Raw genomic sequence first — 18824 nt, 5'->3', positions numbered from 1 at the left:
ATTTGTTTGTCAGCCTCCTTCCCAGCGGCCCCCAATTCCCTGTGCGTCTGTCTCCGTGGAGCCTTCTCCACCGGGGGCCAAATACCAAAGAGAAAACAGCCGAAGGATTCAACCGGGGTTCATGGCCAGGTCAGCTGGAAGCAGGGAGAACAGAGGCCGAGAGAATAATGAAGCTGGACAGGGCGGACCTTGGAGCTCAGGCTGCCCTCAGTGGACACGTGCCAGTAGGTGTCTGAGTGTGCAATGTGTGCATGCCCCTGGGGGGAGGAGGAGAGCAACCTCACTGTCACCCAGTGTCCCCTGCAGAGGCACATAGGCTGCGAGGATTTCCTGGGATGCTGCGCTTACCTCTGTGTCCATCCGTTTTTTTGAACCAGGTAGAGCAGGAGGGGTGCAGCCAGATGGGGCAGAGTGTACACTACCCACCCGGGGTACAGCAGGACACGGGCAGGGGTGGGGCGCGCAGGAAGCAGACACCCTCCCCGCCCCAAGAGCAGATGGAGAAGCTCCTGCGTGTCAGGCCCATGCCTCTTCCTCTGCGTCAGGGGCTGGGAGAACCGTGGGCTTTTCCAGCTTTTGCCTGTGGCCCCGAGGAAGTGCACAAGGGGACAAAACCAGCAGTGGAGGTAAGAGGGGTTGGGGAGGGGAGAGAAAGCGGCTCCTTTCTGCTCCTTCGTGTCCACACCCTCTCGGTGCCCTGGGCCTCTGTCCACCCTCCCTCCACCGTCGTCAGCCATCTGCAGGTAGCTCCGCCCAGGATCGGCTTCCTCCTAACACGGGTCACAGCCGGTGGGTGGTCGTGCAGTCTCTTCGTTGGTGATGCTGGTTCTGTTTCCTGCCGAAGAGAATAGAGTAGGAAGCACAGTCATCATTTATGACATTTGGCAACTACTGATATTTATTTAATGATATTTTCGTTCCAGTGTTTGTGTGTGTGAGGGGTAGATGCACACACACACATTCTGCCGTATAAACTGCATTCCTTTTCGTGGGTCACAGTCCAGGAAATCACAGAGTTAGAGCAGAAGCTCCACAAGGCCAGGACTCCTGTGTGGACGGAACGGCCATGCCGTGAGGACATAATGGCCATGCAGTGTAGGCGTAATGGCCATGCAGTGTAGACGTAATGGCCATGCGGTGTAGACGTAATGGCCATGCAGTGTAGACGTAATGGCCATGCAGTGTAGACATAATGGCCATGCAGTGTAGACGTAATGGCCATGCCGTGTGGATATAATGGCCATGCAGTGTAGACGTAATGGCCATGCCCAGCATTGTACACGGTTGATGTGAACACAAGGGGGATGGGGGTGCCGTCCAGACACGGCAGTTGAGCTGGGCCCACAGCTCTCGGCAGACTGCTCTTTATAAAGTCCCTGATGAGAAACTACATCCATTCTCCTGGAATAAACCATGATGGCAAATAATATAAAAAAAGATATATATATATATATATATATATATATATGACTGAGTCACTGCCATACAGCAGAAATTGACACAACATCGTAAGTCAGCTGTATACTTTAACCAACAAACAAGAAATCCCTGATGAAAAGCTGGAAATAGAATTACCATATGATCCAGCAATCCTATTCCTGGGCATCTATCTGGGAAAAACTCTAACTCGAAAAGGTACATGTACCACAATGTTCCCTGAGGCACCATTTACAGTAGCCAAGACCTGGAAGCAGCCTAGGTGTCCCTGGACAGATGACTGGAGAAAGAGGATGTGATGCGTATATGCCCTGGAATACTACTCGGCCATCAAAAATGAAATAATGCTGTTTGCAGCAACCTGGACAGACCTAGAGCTCATCATACTAAGTGAAGTCAGTCAGAGAGAAACAAATATCACATGATACCACTCATGTGTGGAATCTAAAAAAATCATAAAATGAACTTATTTACAAAACAGAAACAGACTCACAGACATAGAAAACAAGCATGTGGTTACAAGGGGGAAGGGGGGGGTTAATGAGAAGTTTGGGATTAACAGATACAAACGACTATATATCAAATAGATAATCAACAGAGACCTGCTGTACAGCACAGGGAACTGGACGCAACATACAGTTACCTATTACAATATCTTGTAATCACTTATAATGGAACAGAATCTGGAAAAGAATACACACAGATATACATAACTAAATAACTTTGCCTTACACTTGAAACATTGTAAATCAACGATACTTCAATAAAAAAGATCTACCTTGTGGTTCAGTGGGTAACGCATCTGACTAGCATCCATGAGGACATAGGTTCAATCCCTGGCCTCGCTCAGTGGGTTAAGGATCCAGCGTTGCTGTGAGCTGGGGTGAAGTCCAGCAGCTACAGATCCAATTCGACCTCTAGCCTGGGAACCTCCATATGCCAAAAGAAGAAGAAAAAAAAAAGATCTAAAGCAAATGGGAAGGAGAAGCATCCCCCGTGTTCCCTCGTCTCTGCAAAAATACACCGTTTGTCATAAACCAGGCTTCGTGCAGCCCACAGGGTGTGTCGGTGCTCCTTCGTGACGATGGACAAGAACGCAAGCGTCCGTCACCCTCCGGCAAGGCAGCTGGTCCCCGGAGCGCCCCGTCTCTGCTCCGGGAAAGCTTTGCAGGAGGGGCGTTTCTGAAATGGCTGGTTGGCCAACCAGAGGCTCCCCCTTGAGAATCTGACGCCCTTGCCGGGGAATTTTTAACGCATCAGCCCGTTGCCTGCAATGGCTGTGAAGGCAATTAAAACATTTCCATGTTCGTGTCCTGCTTTCGACGTGGCCGCACACCATCCGGGGCTCTCCTCTGGGCCAGGCTGCCCCCGCATGCGCTGCAGTCCAATCTTCCTAATTCTGGGTCTCAGCCGAGCTCAGCACCGCACCTGCAAGAGGGCAATGAAGCTTTTCAAACCTGCTGCCGAGTCAGAGAGCGCCTCCCCTGGGTGTTCCTCTGATCTCAACAACTGTATATTTTTTCGATCTAAGATGTTTTTCTGTGACTACAATACTCCTAGATTCCTAAATAAGACAATTAAACCCCTTTCACCCTGTTTCCCCAGGGTGGGGAGGCCTTCGACTGAGAAGACGTCTTTGTTCCAGCCCCAGACTGGAGCCCAGCTTTCATTCTCTATTGACTGACATCTCTGTTCACAACGTTTCATGCCTGCTTCCTGGGGGGGCTGTGTGGCACCTTGTGCACAGCAGGCTGAATAACTTAGACCCCGGTGGTACCGCCCAGGCAGGAACGGAGAATCCCGTCCTCCCTCCCAGCAGCCTGCATCCTGACAGGGGACGTTGGCATCCTTAGTCCTGGACTAAAGGCTGCTTTGGTCCCACTGAAGTCAAGACTTGAAACGATCAAACTGTTCCTGTCAACGTGGCCATGTCCTAGAATAAAGCCCAAGGATATTTATAGAAATCTAGAAGCATCCATCATGGACAAGATCATGATGTCTGTTGTTCAAAAAAATTATATTAATGGAAAGAACAGGCAAAGAGACACAGACCCCAAACAGAGCCATAAAGCACACCAGTGATGGAACTAGTAGATAAGAACCTTAGACCAGTTGCCATAATTGTGTCCCCTATGAGCCGCTTAGAGATGAAAGCTCAGGGCTGTAAAATGACTCACGTCAAACTTCTGGGGATGCAAAAACCACAATGACAGAGGAGGAAAACATCCTTAATCAGATTCGGAGCTGACAGGACACAGCAGAGGAAAAGACACTTGAATAAACAGCAAAGGGATGTGAAAACACAGGCAAAGAAATTCTCCAAAATGAAAGAGAGAGAAAAAAGATGGACAAAAAAATGAACAAAGCACCATCAATTTCAAGCAGCCTCACTTCTGTATGAGTGCAGGTTCCAAAGAGGGCAAGAGTGGAGGAACAGAAAAATTATTTGAAAAAAAATCACAGGCGAAAAGTTCCCACGTTTGATGAAGACTATAAAATATTAATCCAGGAGTTCTCTGGTGGCTCAACGGGTTACGGGTCCAGGGTTGTCACTACTGTGCGTCTGGTGACTGCTGTGGTGTGGGTTCAATCCCTGGCTCGGGAGCTTCCGCATGCCATGAAGTTAAAAAAAATCACGAATCCAAACAGCACAAGCAAGCCAGCCAGAAGAAAGCATGAAGAAAACGACATCAGGGCACATGGTTCTCAATAGATGGGCCTTTAGAGATGGTCCTTTTCTCTCCTGGGATACAGGAAATTTTCACCTGGAAACCTTCAGCTCAGCATCTCAAGGGACCCTGACATCTCAGCTTCAGTCTCCCCTTATGGCACGTATGTTCCATGGTTATTCTCCATCAAGTTTCCCTTCTCTCCTCTGAAAGCCTCTTTGCATAGTAGGGCCAGTTTTGACCGAAGAGGGTCTTTCTTTCTCTCTGATACATGAAAAGCAAAAGGAAGTTCGACAAAATTGAGGGAGGCAGGACTTGAGCCCAGGACATGACACCGCAGTAGGTGAATTCTCAGCACATGACGCTGCCACCCCTTCAGCTGGGACGGGGGAAGCCCAGGGAATTGACTTTGCTGCATCTTCTAAGGCATAAAAATGGAAAGCCTCATTGACGACACAGTTCCTTGTCACTCCCACACTTTATCTCCCCCTGGACACAAACCCCAGGCAATATTGTGTGAGACACCCGTGCAGGCGCAGAGATAAGGGTGGGACCAAGGGCCGAGGGGCCACGGGGGCCCTTCTGAGAGTTTTATAAGTACATAAAGATGCTTTAAAAATAAAAAGGCAGGGATGGGGCTGGCTCTTCCTGGAATTATTCCCAGGACACACTGTATAATAGAACCAATGTGTTTGTGAGTTAAGTGAAACGCCATGAAATTCTTGGATAAAAATGGAGCATGTATTTTGGTCTAAAAGAAGGGAAAATACCCTTTCCATGATGCCATAAAGGGATAAAGCTTTGGCATAACTAATGAAAAGAAACTGTATAGCCCTACGGAACATATGGAAAAATAAGTGCTATTAGTAAACCTAGAAAAACACTGTCGGTGAAAGAAATTTTCATATACTTATGATTTTCAAATGCAGGAACGAATGACTTGGTTATGAGGTGCAGGTAATTTGGTAACGGTAGAATGTGCTAGCTTATTTTGCATCAATTAGAGGTTAGGGGTTATAAAAAGACATTATTATAAACAAATTATGCTACTTTAAAAAAAACTCAGTTACTTAATTCATCACTTACCTACAGTTTAGGAACCATTTTCATTGTACTTATGTGCTCTTGGACACAGAGAGTAGATATGTTTTTGATTTATGAGTTATCTCAGAGTATTTGATTCGTCCATTCTGCTTGGCTATCCCCAACATAGACAAGTGCACCGAATGATCTTTGTATTTTGAACCATATTCTGTTATTAGGCCTGTCATCTGCTGTAAGGAGTGTGGATTTATTTGTTTACTTTTATTTTTTAGTTTTCGGCCATGCCCATGGATGGTATGCGGAAGTTTCTGGGCCAGGGATGGAACTCAGCCACAGCAGTGACAATGTCAGATCCTTAACCTGGTGAGCCACGAGGGAACTCCCTGTGAGAACTAACTGCCTCCCTCCCTCCCTTCTTTCCTTCTTTCCTTGCTCCCTCCTTCCCTTCCTCCCTCTCTCCCCTTCTTCCTTCTCCCCCCCCCAACAAATCTTCCCTCCCCTGGAGTAAAATAATGTAAAACACCTAGATAACTTTAAAAACACGAAAACAATGTATTTTGGAAGCGTGCATATGCAGGCCAGCCTTCCTGATGCTAAGGAATTCTTGGGGCTAGAAAAGAAAATCCCAAGAGTGAACTGGGGCTCCTTAAACAGCAGATTCAATCGAGAACATAGACCAATAGTGGTGACTGCACAAAAGACAGATCACTTATTGCTTATAACCGACAAAACTATAACAGATGAAGCATATTAATAAGACCCTAGTAAAATCATACAGAAAAACCATGAAAGAGATTTTCAAGTCCTTGGAACTTGCTAATTGGCTAATCCCCGAGCGTTTAGGGCTATTTTTCCCAGTTACGGGGATGGGGACACTGGGGGAGTCTGGGGCTCAAGCCCATGAAATGAGCAAAGAAAAGGGCAAAGCTTGTAACCCCAGCTCTGCCCTCAGACCCCAGAGCCAGCCTTTCCAGTTGATGGGAAGCTAAAGGGGACGCCTCCACCCCTGAGCGGCAGTTTAGCTGACGTGTGTGTTTGCAAGAGACAGGATGCGTTTCTGCCGCCCCTCCCTCTCCCACACAAAGCCCAGGGCTGCTCACAAAACACGATTGTTGAAAGAACGAACGGAAGGACAAACAGATAAACAAATAGGCTTTGGAGAGAAGATCCCTGTGTGTTGCGCAAATGCCATCACCAAAGGCTGGGCCACAGTGTCCCAAAGACGGGACCCGATCGCATAGGCAAAATCGGAAAAACCAGGAAATGAGTTCTTTGATGGATCAGCACCATTCAAAGTTCACTTTTGATGCTGAGCCAGGAGTCGCTGGTGACGACGGAGTGACAGGGTGCCGGGAAGAGCTACCCGACAGGACCCTCTTTGCTCTGTGTTTATGGACAAGGCAGTAATTCTCATCAAAGCAAAGATTTCTCATTGGTTTCTTCTTCCCGAAGTCTTGATGACGCTGGGCGCCCTCCCTCCCTTGGTCTATGGGTTTGGCAGTTGAGGTGGTGACACCAAAAGGTATGTAAACAGCAAAAGTCTCATCATGGAGCACGCGGCTCCCTCTGCCTGCCCTTCCTGTCCCTGCCCTCGGTGGCCACGTTTGCTGCCTGCCAGCCTTCCTGCAACACTGTTTTATCAACCGAGCAGTGAATTCACAGCAAGTCACCCGCGTCCCCAAACCGTCTCTGTCTCTGAATGTTGTGTTACTGTAGGGCCATCAGGCCATCTGCGTCTCGCTGAGTTCTGCTCCTCGGACAGGATCTTTTTAAATTGCAGTAGAGTTGATTTCCAATATTGCGCTAGTTTCAGGTGTAGAGCAAAGCGATTCCATTACACACACACACACACACACACACACACAGACATTTTTTAAGGTTCTTTTCCCTTGTAAGTCTTCCAAAATATTGAGTAGGGTTCCCTGTGCCCTGCAGGAGGTCCTTGTTAGTTGTCTGTCTTCTATATCATTATGTGTATATGTTATAATCCCAAACTGCTCCTTTATCCTTCCTCCAGCTTTCGCCCTGGCCACTGGAAGTTTGATTTTGAAATCTGAATTTGTTTCTGTCTTATAAATGAATTATTTTATATATTTTTTTAGGGTCACACCCTTGGCATACGGAAGCTCCCAGGCTAGGGGTCGAACTGGAGCTATAGCTGCTGGCGTAGGCCACAGCCACACAATGCAGGATCCAAGCCTTGTCTGAGACCTACATCACATCTCATGGCAACACCGGATCCCTGACCCACTGAGCAAGGCCAGGGGTTGAACTCGCATCCTCATGGATACTAGTCAGATTTGTTTCTGCTGTGCCACAATGGGAACTCCTTCTTTTGTATCATTTTTAAACTAGATTTCACCTATAAGTAATACCATCTATTTATCTTTCTCTGTCTGACTTACTTCACTTAGTAGGATCATTTCCAGGTCCATCCATGCTGCTGGAAATGGTGTTCTTTCATTCTTTTTCATGGCTGAGTAATACTCCATTGTATCGCATCTTCTCTATCCACTCCTCTGTCCCTGACCATCCAGGTTGCTTCCATGTCTTGGCTGCTGTAAATAGTGCTGCAGTGGACATTGGGATCAAGTTGACTCAAGCTGGGAGACCTGGGACTAAACAGACAGGCACCAAGGGTGGGTCTGGCCCTATGCTGAAACTTCAGAGTAGTGAGACCAAGGAAGTGCTTGAACTGCGTCCTTCCCCAGTGTCTCTGGCTGAAATACTTGGAATCAGAAGACCCTCACGGTTGGTTGTAAGTTCAAAAGTATACGTGGGGATCAACAGGAAAGCCAACAGTGGGCCATAGAATTATGAGACAGTATCATAAGCCTGTCCCCAATGGAAATTCTCCCAAGAGGATCTCTTACTTCTGTCATCAAGTGTGAGCACTTCTTTGGCTGTCGAAACCGAGAAGAGGGAGTTCCCGTCATGGCGCAGTGGTAAACAAATCCGACTAGGAACCATGAGGTTGTGGGTTCGATCCCTGGCCTCGCTCACTGGGTTAATGATCCGGCGTTGCTGTGAGCTGTGGTGTAGGTCACAGACACGGCTTGGATCCCGTGTTGCTGTGGCTGTGGTGTAGGCTGGTGGCTACAGCTCCGATTAGACCCCTAGCCTGGGAACCTCCATATGCCGTGGGAGCGGCCCTAGACAAATGGCAAAAAGACAAAAAAAAACAAAAACAAACTGGGAAGAGTCTTCCCCTTCAGACTGTTTGTTTTCAGGAAAGATGGACAAAGAGAAGAAAAAACAACTTCAATCAACGTAATTGTTTTGAGGGCCAGAGCACACAACATTAGTGAAGGGTGTTTCCTTTCATACACAAAATTTCTTTTCAAATGTGGGTAAGAAGTTTTCAGTCCATCAGCTTCAATGGTTGCATTTGTTTACAGCCGCATTAAATTGGTACATTAGTGATTTCCGTCTTGCTTTGCCAAAGCACAGTACATTTTTAATTATATTTATGGTAAACAGCTCTATCTATTATCACTAAAATGTATTTTAATGCACTTTAATTTGAAAAAGAAACCCAGTCAAGCATGGAGGAGGAGAGTGATGCGGGGGGAGGGGGGTTGTTGTTGAAAAACCAAACGTGGAGAGGATGGTGGATCCTAAAGCCCGAGACCTGCCTTCTGGATCCTTCTGGAGTTTCCTACAGCCTTTTCCCTTCATCACTGGCCTGGACCTCAGAAACACACCATCATCTGGGACAAGAACAGCTTAGCAAAACCAGGGCAGGCTCCCACCGTCCCCCCAGCTGTTTCAGGCCAGGGGGACAGGGCTCCCATTTCTGCCCCCGCCCCAGGGACTGGGCAGTGCTGGCCCAGGCCAGTGCCTCAGGGTCTGTTCCAAGTCAGTTCTCACTCGCTTTGATTGGCTGGACGTGGAGCCCTCTAACCCTCATTCCTGCATTTCCAAAGCTCCGGGTTTGGCCGTTGACTCTTCCTTCCCAGCCGCAGGCAGCTTCCATCGACCTCCAACCAGCACGGCCGACACCGAGGCTCCTTTCCCCAGGGCTGGAGCGAACGGCTGGATGCTCGTTCTTCCTTACACACAATGGGGTTGAAAGATGTCTTTGGCTACTGACATCTGGGGGCTGCGGTGCTGTGCAGAGACCCTCAGCCAGGCCCTCACTTGCATGGGCACAGAGGGTCTGAGGCGTCTGAGCTTCTGGGTGTCTGGAGCTCTGTGGGACGGTCCTTGTGCCCCAGCACAGGCTTGCTCCCCGCTCCGACCCCATTCTCATCAGAATTGCCACCCAGGATAGAGCCCCATTTCTTTCTTTCTTTCTTTCTTTTGTTCTTTTTAGGGCCTGTGACACCTGCGGCATATGGAGGTTTACAGGCTAGGGGTCAAATCAGAGCTGCAGCTGCCAGCCTGCACCACAGGCACAGCAACGCCAGATCCCAGCCGCATCTGTGACCTTCACCACAGCTTGAGGCAACACTGGATCCTTAACCCACAGTGAGGCCAGGGATTGAACCTGTGTCCTCATTGACACTATGTCAATTTCTTTACGTGCTGAGCCACACTGGGAACTCCGGGAGCCCTGTTTCTGATGAAGTTCCTTTTCCTTTGCTGTCTGGCCTGGTCTTCTTCCCATAACTGGGCCTGAACCTGGGTTCGAGTCTGACCCTCGCCTTGGATACGTGTGGCTGCATTTGCAGCCCTGCCCTGGGTCCCCGTAGAAAGGGCTCCTATCCCGCTTCCACCCCCTGAAGGGCCAGGCCTCCTGTTCCTGGGTCTTGCCTTTGCCGGATCCAGCACGGCCCTAACCTCGTGGGTTCCAGGCAAAGTTTCCTCAGGTGTAGAAACATCCATTCCCAGTGGTGGCTGACCCAATTGCATTTGGAGGCAGGTCTGAATGGTGTAGCAAATGCTTCATCATGGTTTTAATTTTCGTCTGGACTGCAAGCTGATTTATCTCCAAAGCACTGAAACACTGGGCGTGGCAACCCTGGATTCACTGTAGACACTAGATTATCAAAGATGACATCAAAAACATCATAAATCCGTCAGTGTGACCCCAATGTGATTGGAGCACCCCACGTCTTCTCCCTTTTATGGACATTCGACTGATGCCTTGGTGCCCTCAACACAGGTCCAGTGACACCAGCTTTAAACACTGCGACATCTTCTGGGATGGCCTGGGTCTCAAAGATACCTTTTCACCTGTTTCAACCGTATGCATATGAAAGCTCTCCTCAAAAAGGGCTGGGAGAAAAGAAACACAGAGATACCAGGACACCCTGAGCTATAGAAGTAGGACACTGGATGGGTGTACGCAGCAGATCTCAGCTGCTGAGTATCCAAAACTTAGACAAAGGGTCAGGGGTTTCTGTCTTTTTTGTTCAACGCTGTAATGCCCAGTCCTATTATGGTGGCCAAGAAGATCAATAAAGGTGTGCAGAACGAATGATACACATTTTATAGGGGGCGTTTCTAAAAGCACGATTTGATATTGCCTGAGTCTGCCCTTCAGGCTACAATCAATGCATTGATGACTCAAAAAGAGTCTCAAAAAAAAAAAAAAAAAAAAAAGCCGACAAAACAGATATTTTTTTCTTTCTACAATTTCTATTTTCATGTGCAAGTTTGGCATTTTGTAACGCAGTCTGAATGAAGTCGCCATCACATTCAAAAGACAAGGTCAGCTGAACAGAGACAACAGTACAACCGTCCTCAAAAACAAAAATAGTATTCATATCCACAGGAGCACATTTTATTCCAGCCATGAACAAGGGAGCTAGAAGTGCAATGGCTCTATGGTAGCTGATGCAGTATTCTAGCTCTTTTTTTTTTTTTTTTCTGAAAACATGTACAAGTGCATGTATCGCTTTTTTCCTCTCAAAAAAGAAAGCAGTAAAACAAATGAGAGACTGAATCTTAATTTCAAATAAATGCAAAGAAATGCAGGAGTTCCCACTGTGGCTCAGGGGTTAAGAACCTGACTAGTATCCATGAGCATGCAGGTTCCATCCCCAGCCTTGCTCAGTGGGTTAAGGATCTGGTGTTGCTGTGGCAGTGGGGTAGGCCAGCGGTTACAGCTCTGATTCCACCCCTAGCCTGGAAACTTCCCTATGCCACAGGTGTGGCCCTAAAAAGGAGAAAGGGGGGGTGCGCTGCAGTCTACTTAGTTTTCTGAGGGGGAAAAGCAAATACAATGAAGTTGATTCTGAGGCTTTTGGAAAGGGATGCTGGAAAGTCAGCTGGAGGCATGTGGCTTTTGTCAGCACGTGGCTTAGGGATGCTGTGAGCAGGAAGGGCGACCCTGCGGTGAAAGTCTGCAAAGGCAGAGAGCCTGACAGTGGCCCCAAACGCCTGCAGGGCGGCCACGAGCCCTCGGATGCCATCCGTGGAGTCAATGCCGTCTCCACCTGAATCATCAGGTTAGGGCACGCCGTCGCGGTGACCCTGACTTCTGCCTACATCGCGAGAGGATGCGCAGGATCTTCGAGGGCCGGGCTGACGTCAGCTTGTTCCGTCACACGCTCTACCCCTGAGCTGTACCCCCAGGGGGCGCCCTCTGCAGCCGCATCTTCATCCTCAACCCCCTCTGCCTGGAAGAACTGGAAAGTGTCCACCACAGACCCTCGCCAGCCACGGCGGACTGTCCTCGAGCTGGAGAAGATCGGCTTCATGGAAGAAAAACAAGGGTCCACAATGAGCCTCCTTCTGCGGGAAACTTCAAGGAAGAGCCGGGGCCTCAGGGGCCGTGACCAGAGGAGACTCCTTTGCAGGCTCACGTGCTGGCTGTCCAGGCCCCCACCGCCGTCTCTGGCAGTGGACAAGCAGTGTGAGCAGAGACAGACACTCCCTCCACTTGTGTGCGGGCTGCTTCCCGCCTGTGCCCTCTGCGAGCCCACGGCTCAGGCCTCCCGGCCAGAAACCCACAGGCCAGGGGTGCAGAAGCGTGTTGCATTTATCCACGTTTAGATGCATGGGCGCTCCACACCCCTGCGTCTTCATGGGTGCTAGTCAGCTTCGATAACCGCGGAGCCACATCGGAAACATGTAAAAAATATTGTATGTCAAGTATATTTCAAAAAAAAAAAAAAAAAACCAGACCCACCAAAACGTCCCAGATTATGGTAATTACTTCTTATCAAAAAATTAAACCAGGACCATAAAGTTTCATTTTCAACTACTGGAAGATTTCATGGGAGATTTTTTCCCAGGATGGTGTGATGCAGCACCTAACACTGTATTTTCCTGGTGATTGTTGGCACCATCAGCACAAACATTGTTTAATTTCTGGCCGCTTCCTAGCGCTCCTTGAATTGTTTGCGTAAACCCCCATCTGCTCTGCGTGACTTAAGAACCTTTGCTCTGCCCCAGCCCAGATTCTCTGCCTGGAGGCTGATGGAAGCATCCAGTGATTGGAGGACGTGGATGGCCTGGGTTTTGTTGACTTCAGGAAGGTGAGGCGGGGCTCTGACCACTGCGGTGTCTGTTAAAGATTCGTTGTAAGTAAACAGTCATGCATGTACTTTGGCATGTAAGTTGCTATTTTTAGCCTAAACTGAGTTTCTTGCCCTATTTTTTTTTTTTTTTCAGTAAAGAAATGTTCGCTGTGTTATACACATTTTGAGCACTGGAAAATCATTTTTTGTGATCGATGACTCAGAAAAGAAGTAGGATTTTCTCATGGAATTATTGGTGGGGGGCCCGGAGGGGTGTTTTTCAGCTTCCTACGTCTTACTTTGGGGCATTCGCGTTGATCGGATAAAGGCTCCTCCGCGACCATCCCGTGACAATCCTGGGACGTCTTCCTGTGTTTTAAGTGGAGACCGTGCACCTGCTCTGAATGGGTCAGAAAGAAGAACTATGTCTGCAGTAAAATGCTAACAAGCCTCCAGAAGTGCACATCTTCCTCGGCTTACAGCGGGCTTGTGTCCTGTTCAAAGCATCATGCACTGAAAAGACTGTAAATTGAAAAACCTTTTAATGTACCCAACTCACTGAACCTGCAGAAGCTTAGCCTAGCCTGCCTTACGCATGCTCACCACACTTACCTTAGCCTCAAGTGGGGCAAAATCATCTTTTTAGGGCCGCACCTCTGGCATGTGGAGATTCCCAGGCTAGGGGTCCTACACCACAGCCACAGCAACACCAGAACCTTAACCCACTGCATCGAACCTGTGTCCTCATGAATACTAGTCAGACTCGTTTCTGCCAAGACACGACAGGAACTCCCAGAAAGGTATTTTAAAGTGTTGAATACATTATGCAATTTATTGTATAATGTACCGAAGGAGAAAAACAGAATGGTTGTAAATCTTGGGCTGTTTGCCCTCCTGATGGTTGGCAGACTGGCAGCTGCTCCTTCTGCCCCCGCCCAGCTTCGCAAGATGGGATTGTCACTGCACATCTCTAACCCCGGAAAAATCAAAATTCAAAATTCAAAGTATGGTTTCTACTGACTGTATGTTGTTTTAGCACCATGGTAAAGTCAAAAACCCATAAGCTGAACCATCCCAAGTCAGGGGTCTCCTGTATTTACCGCTGCTTTCTGAGGTTGAAATTGCATTTTCCCATAGAATGCCTAGCAGGAGGGGAATACCTTTTGGCTTAAATTAAACATAATAAAAAACTACAGAATTTTAGAAACATATTTTAAAACGCCAACATAAACTCAAGCATAAATTAAAAAATAAGCAGAATAGAAAAATAAATAAGCCAGCCCAAACTGAGCTTTCTTTATCTGCAGCTCTGCCTTCTAGCTGAAAGAGTGCCTTTGGTGGATGCTGAAAAAATTAGATGTGGGAAGAAGGACCTGGCACTTTCCTAACTCCTCTTATGAATTTTTTTTAAATTGAAACATTATAATTGATTTACAATGTTCTGTCAATTTCTGCTGTTCAGCAAAGTAATCCAGTTACATTTATATACACTTTCTTTTTCTCATTTTTTTCTCCATGTTCCATCACGAGTGATTGGTTATAGTTCCCTGTGCTGTACAGCAACACCTCGTTGCTTATCCACTCCAAATGCAATAGTTTGCATCAACTATTCCCAAACTAACACTTGGAATAGGACTAAATTCTGTTGGAGGCTGTGTGATCTCAGTTTGCAGGAAACAATCTTTAAACCGTCTAGAAGAAGGGTCGGTGTGGTGATGAAAAGTCCTTATTTGCAAGGCACTTACAATGCGCTTCCAGTTGTGCACTCGTTGCTGGTGTCACGCTTTACACTTCCTGAATCCCTGTGGCACAAGCTGTGCGTCGCTGCCTCTTAGCCACGGCTAGCTCTCCGTAGAAGGGACAGAGTCATTAATTGGGGCAGAGTGGGTTCCGTTTCCACTCTTGGGGGTTCTAGCTTAAATTAAGCCAATCTGGGGGGCCCATTCCTCATCGTAGAACTGAGTTTAAACAGGGGTGTGTGGTCCAACTGTGGTCGGTGAGGTCAAAGAACAGATTTGGGAAATATCCCTTTGCCCTTTAAAAAAGCCCTGGAGAGAGTAAAGGACCATTAAAATCATGCTTGTGACCCTTGGCTTCATGACCTTGTAACCACGAGGGGTATTAAGCTGAGGAGCAAACCTAGAATGAGAAGAGCCCAAGAAGGCAACGAAAAATAGAAAACTTTGGTCTTTGTTGGCTTTGAAGAACTTACTAGACGGTTGAGCCACGGTTTCCTTATCAAATGTCAGAGTCGATGCTAAAGACCAGTGAATTAGACTTTGGTGTTTCTCACTTCAGCAGGTCCTTAAAATAATTCCATCTCTGTGGGAGGCACTACTAACTCCTGGTGATGAAATGCCCAGCATCCTTTTAGGGTACAAACCCACTCTCAAAACCATACTAAGGCATCATTCGCCTTTTCACTGTTCTGGTCTCACCGGGGGGAGTGCCCAAAGTTTGCATGATGACATGTGATGTCATGACAGGTTAAATGCAGCGCTCCTTTAACAGAAATGCCAGCATTAGGGCATTTGTCAGCTTTCTCGTGGGTACTTCCTGCTGTCTAGGCACCAAGTGGTGCCACTCCAGCTTCCCAGCCTCTCTTCTTCCTGGTACCCCTGTTATCCGTGGTGAAGGCGTCAGCGTGACAGAGGTGGCTCTCGTTTGGGGTGTCTTTGGTTGAATTTTACTGAATCACCTGCTCATTTGTAGAACTCGGTGTGTCTTTGCTCAAACACATCAGGCTTGCTGCTCTTTCTAATGACTCCAGACCCTACAGGCATTCTGATAATTGATGCGATTTCACCAGAATACTCAGGGTTTGGTGACGAGTCTTTTTACTAGAGGTTAGCGTCTAGATCTGTCCTCATTCTATCTTAACTATTTCAGGCCATTTCAAACATGAGAGCTTTCAGGAGTTCCCACTGTGGCTGAGTGGTAAAGAACCCAACTAGTATCCATAAAGACATGGGTTCCATCCCTGGCCTCTCTCAGTGGGCTAATGAGTGCTGTGTTGCTGTGAGCCGTGGTGTCGGAAGATGCAGCTTGGGGTTTATTTTATTTCTTTTCCTGTTTTCTCTTTCCTCCCCTGATGAACTGCCCTGGGTCACTTTTATTATTTATTTATTTATATACTTACTTATTTATTCTTGTCCTTTTGTCTTTTCTAGGGCCACACTCGTGGCATATGGAGGTTCCCAGGCTAGGGGCCTAGTCAGAGCTGTAGCTGCCAGCCTACACCACAGGCACAGCAACGCCAGATCTGAGCCGCATCTGTGACCTACACCACAGCTCACAGCAACACCAGATCCTTAACCCGCTGAGCGAGGCCAGGGATCGAACCTGCAACCTCATGGTTCCTAGTCAGATTCGTTAACCACTGAGCCACAATGGGACCTCTCGAAGATGCAGCTTGGATCCTGTGTTGCTATGGCTGTAAGCTGGCAGCTATAGCTCTGACTTGACCCCTAACCTGGGACCCTGGGAACTACCATATTCCCCAAGTGCAGCCCTAAAGAAGAAAAATTAAAAAAAAAAAAAAAAGAGAGAGAGAGAGAGAGCTTGCCAAAGGAAGGAAAATGTGCCACGGCCTCCAATTTCCTCCTTCTGGAACAGGAATGACCCATAACTAGCATCATTGTAAAATTCATATTCATTTATTCCTAGCTCTGCAGCTAACATTGAACTTTAAGTTGAACACGTTGCCTGCCATTAGGTAAACTAATTACTGTGGTTCTTAACTCAGTTAAAAATACTTTTAAATTTTACTCCACTGTGACTTGCTACAGTTCCAGAAGTGGGGGGAAAGGGTATTAACACATGGCAAAAAAAGGAAAATGCTAGGCTCCAAACCTCGCAGCCTTATGCGCAGATACCACAGTCACCACCCGTGTACCTTCACCACTGCATACGGAGTGCCTTTCCCCATTTGCTGCGTGTGACCGAGAGAAATGAGCAACAGTGGGGAGGCAGATTTAAAACTAAAAGAACCACAAGAAGTGGAATCGGCTCTAGAAGAAAAAATAAAGCCGAAGGGAGAGAGTGTGAGTATCAGAGAAGTTGAGAACTCTTTATCTCTTTATCTGAGCAAAGAGCCAGTGGGAGTCAATTTTAGGAAGTAGACGGAAAGACAGGAGCAGGACTGTACGTTTGAAAAGAAAAGCCCTACCGGAGTTCCCGTCGTGGCGCAGTGGTTGACGAATCCGACTAGGAACCATGAGGTTGCGGGTTCGGTCCCTGGCCTTGCTCAGTGGGTTAAGGATCCGGCGTTGCCGTGAGCTGTGGTGTAGGTTGCAGACGCGGCTCGGATCCCACGTCGCTGTGGCTGTGGTGTAGGCCGGCAGCTACAGCTCCGATTGGACCCCCAGCCTGGGAACCTCCATATGTCACGGGAGTGGCCCAAGAAATGGCAAAAAGACCAAAAATAAAAGTAAAACCATACCTTGTTGCAGGTTTCACACACACACCAAATAGAAAGCATTTACTCTGATTACAAATATGTAAAACATGATTGGTTAGTTTGGGATTGGGAGCTACTGTTACTCTATTCCTCTACCTTGCCCTGTATTAAACACACAGTGGATATGTAAGAATTCCAGAAGCATTTTTTGGACGGTATGAAGAAAGAATAAACCAGTGATGTGGGTAGGCAGCAAAACTGTCCTGCTCCCCAAAGGGGTCCGTATCCCAGGTCCCAGACCCTGGGGCTGTGCTGCGTCCACGCCCAAAGGGACTTGGCCAGTGTGACTGAGTCAGGCATCTTGCGATGAGGACAATACCCTGGGATACTGGGGGTATCCGAGTCATCACCGGCGTTCTGACGAGAGGGAGAGGGAAGCAGAAGAGGGTGAGAGGAGGAAGAGGTCAGAGAGCTGGGGCTGAGCAGGACTCGGCCGCCTTGACGAGGAAGGGAAGAGGGCCTCCAGCCGGGGAAGGCCCGCAGAAGCTGCAAAGATAACGATGTGGCTGGTCCCCTGAACCCCCCGAAGAAACACAGCCCTGCCCAGGGAGACCCTGGCAGACTTCTTACTTAGAGAACTGTTGGGTAATAACTTTGTTTTCTCTTAAGCTATCAGGTTGTTCGTAATTTGCTCCAACAGCCACAAAAAACGAATACTGTGTCCGATAAATATTTATTGAAGCTGAACAGCAAGAACTTACAAATATATAATATATGATACATTAGATACACATGGAGAGAGAAGAATTTTAATGTGAGGGGTTCTAGTTATTACGTTTCTGAATGTCCTATATCAGAGCATGAGACAAAAAGGTAGGACTCAATTCAAGATTCAGAAAGGAGAACATTCCCCAATTATGAGACCTTGCAACCATGTTGAGGAAATTTCATGCACCAACTTCTTTGAAGCAACTCCTGGAACAGTGTTCGGGAAACACAAGATATTTGAAGGAACGTGGAATTACTGCATTTCCGCCGCCTTAACATTTCCTTGAGCTTGCATTTCGGCAGCACGTTGGCTTTCCTTAGGTAATCAGTTCCTTAAGAATCCTCACTTCCCTTTTCTGGTTTGTGACTCCTCCAACTGGGGAAGCATTTACTTTCAAGAGGTCTGAATGAGAAACAATGGTTTCCTTTAATAAAAATATCTTGCAAAATAGAAGGCTCATCTGTCCCATTAGATGTCCGATGCGATAATTAAGGGACAATACTTTTTTCCCCAAGATAATTTTTATAAATCTAATTCCAATACATGATCATTGTAATTTGATTTACCACGGAAATCTGTTCTCGTAAAGGCTTTCCTTAAGCCCCCAAGAATAGCATATCACTGAAAACCTTTAATTTTCCTCCTAGCCATAGAGGTCTACTAGCCTACAACTGGATTTGGAAAAAGAGCACAGCTCTTTCTTTCTGGAAGAAAAAAAGGGTGTTTTCCTTTATTATCCTTTAGTTTCTAAAAATAGGCTGGAATTAAATGTCATGTACCTTTGGAATTCATTTTATAAATATGCTTGGTAACTAGGAAACTCGCATTGCCATTATTTATAATCCAGGAATTCTTTCCATGGTAACTGTTATAAGGTCACAATCATGCAGCTGCAATGGAGGCTAGGAGGCTATTTAAGAATCAACCCAAAAAAGCCTGTTCACAGGAGGACGTCACCGCTGATGTCCTGGTCCCCCAGATTAATGCGGTGAGGCTTACAGATGTGAGTGGCTGGTCCCACCTCCAGTTCGGCTCCTTCTTCTCCCCACGGACCTTCTTTGGGCCGAGAAACATGACCAGGAGTTCTAGCCTCTCCT

General features: G+C 47.3%; 1 long non-coding RNA gene across 3 annotated transcripts; it reads left to right on the top strand.

Annotated features, from left to right (window-relative positions):
• Positions 1-282: 282 nt before the first annotated feature.
• On the top strand, positions 283-15056 carry LOC146398724 (uncharacterized). Of its 3 annotated transcripts, none has more exons than XR_014820035.1 (3): positions 283-626; positions 12495-12622; positions 12714-15056. It is a non-coding gene; the product is annotated as an uncharacterized LOC146398724 (long non-coding RNA). The 3 variants fall into 3 exon arrangements; XR_014820033.1 differs by lacking the exon at positions 283-626 and adding an exon at positions 6358-6672; XR_014820034.1 differs by lacking the exon at positions 283-626 and adding an exon at positions 6491-6672 and having other exon boundaries at positions 12495-12577.
• Positions 15057-18824: the final 3768 nt, after the last annotated feature.

The sequence above is a fragment of the Sus scrofa genome, chromosome 11 (assembly GCF_054392235.1).
Source record: "Sus scrofa isolate SSC_HxYL_T2T_F1_AM1 chromosome 11, Sscrofa_HxYL_maternal_Yorkshire_Landrace_v2.0, whole genome shotgun sequence".
Classification (NCBI taxonomy): domain Eukaryota; kingdom Metazoa; phylum Chordata; class Mammalia; order Artiodactyla; family Suidae; genus Sus; species Sus scrofa.
The sequence above is the reverse complement of the archived record's forward strand: the minus strand, read 5'-3'. Positions and strand labels throughout refer to the sequence as shown.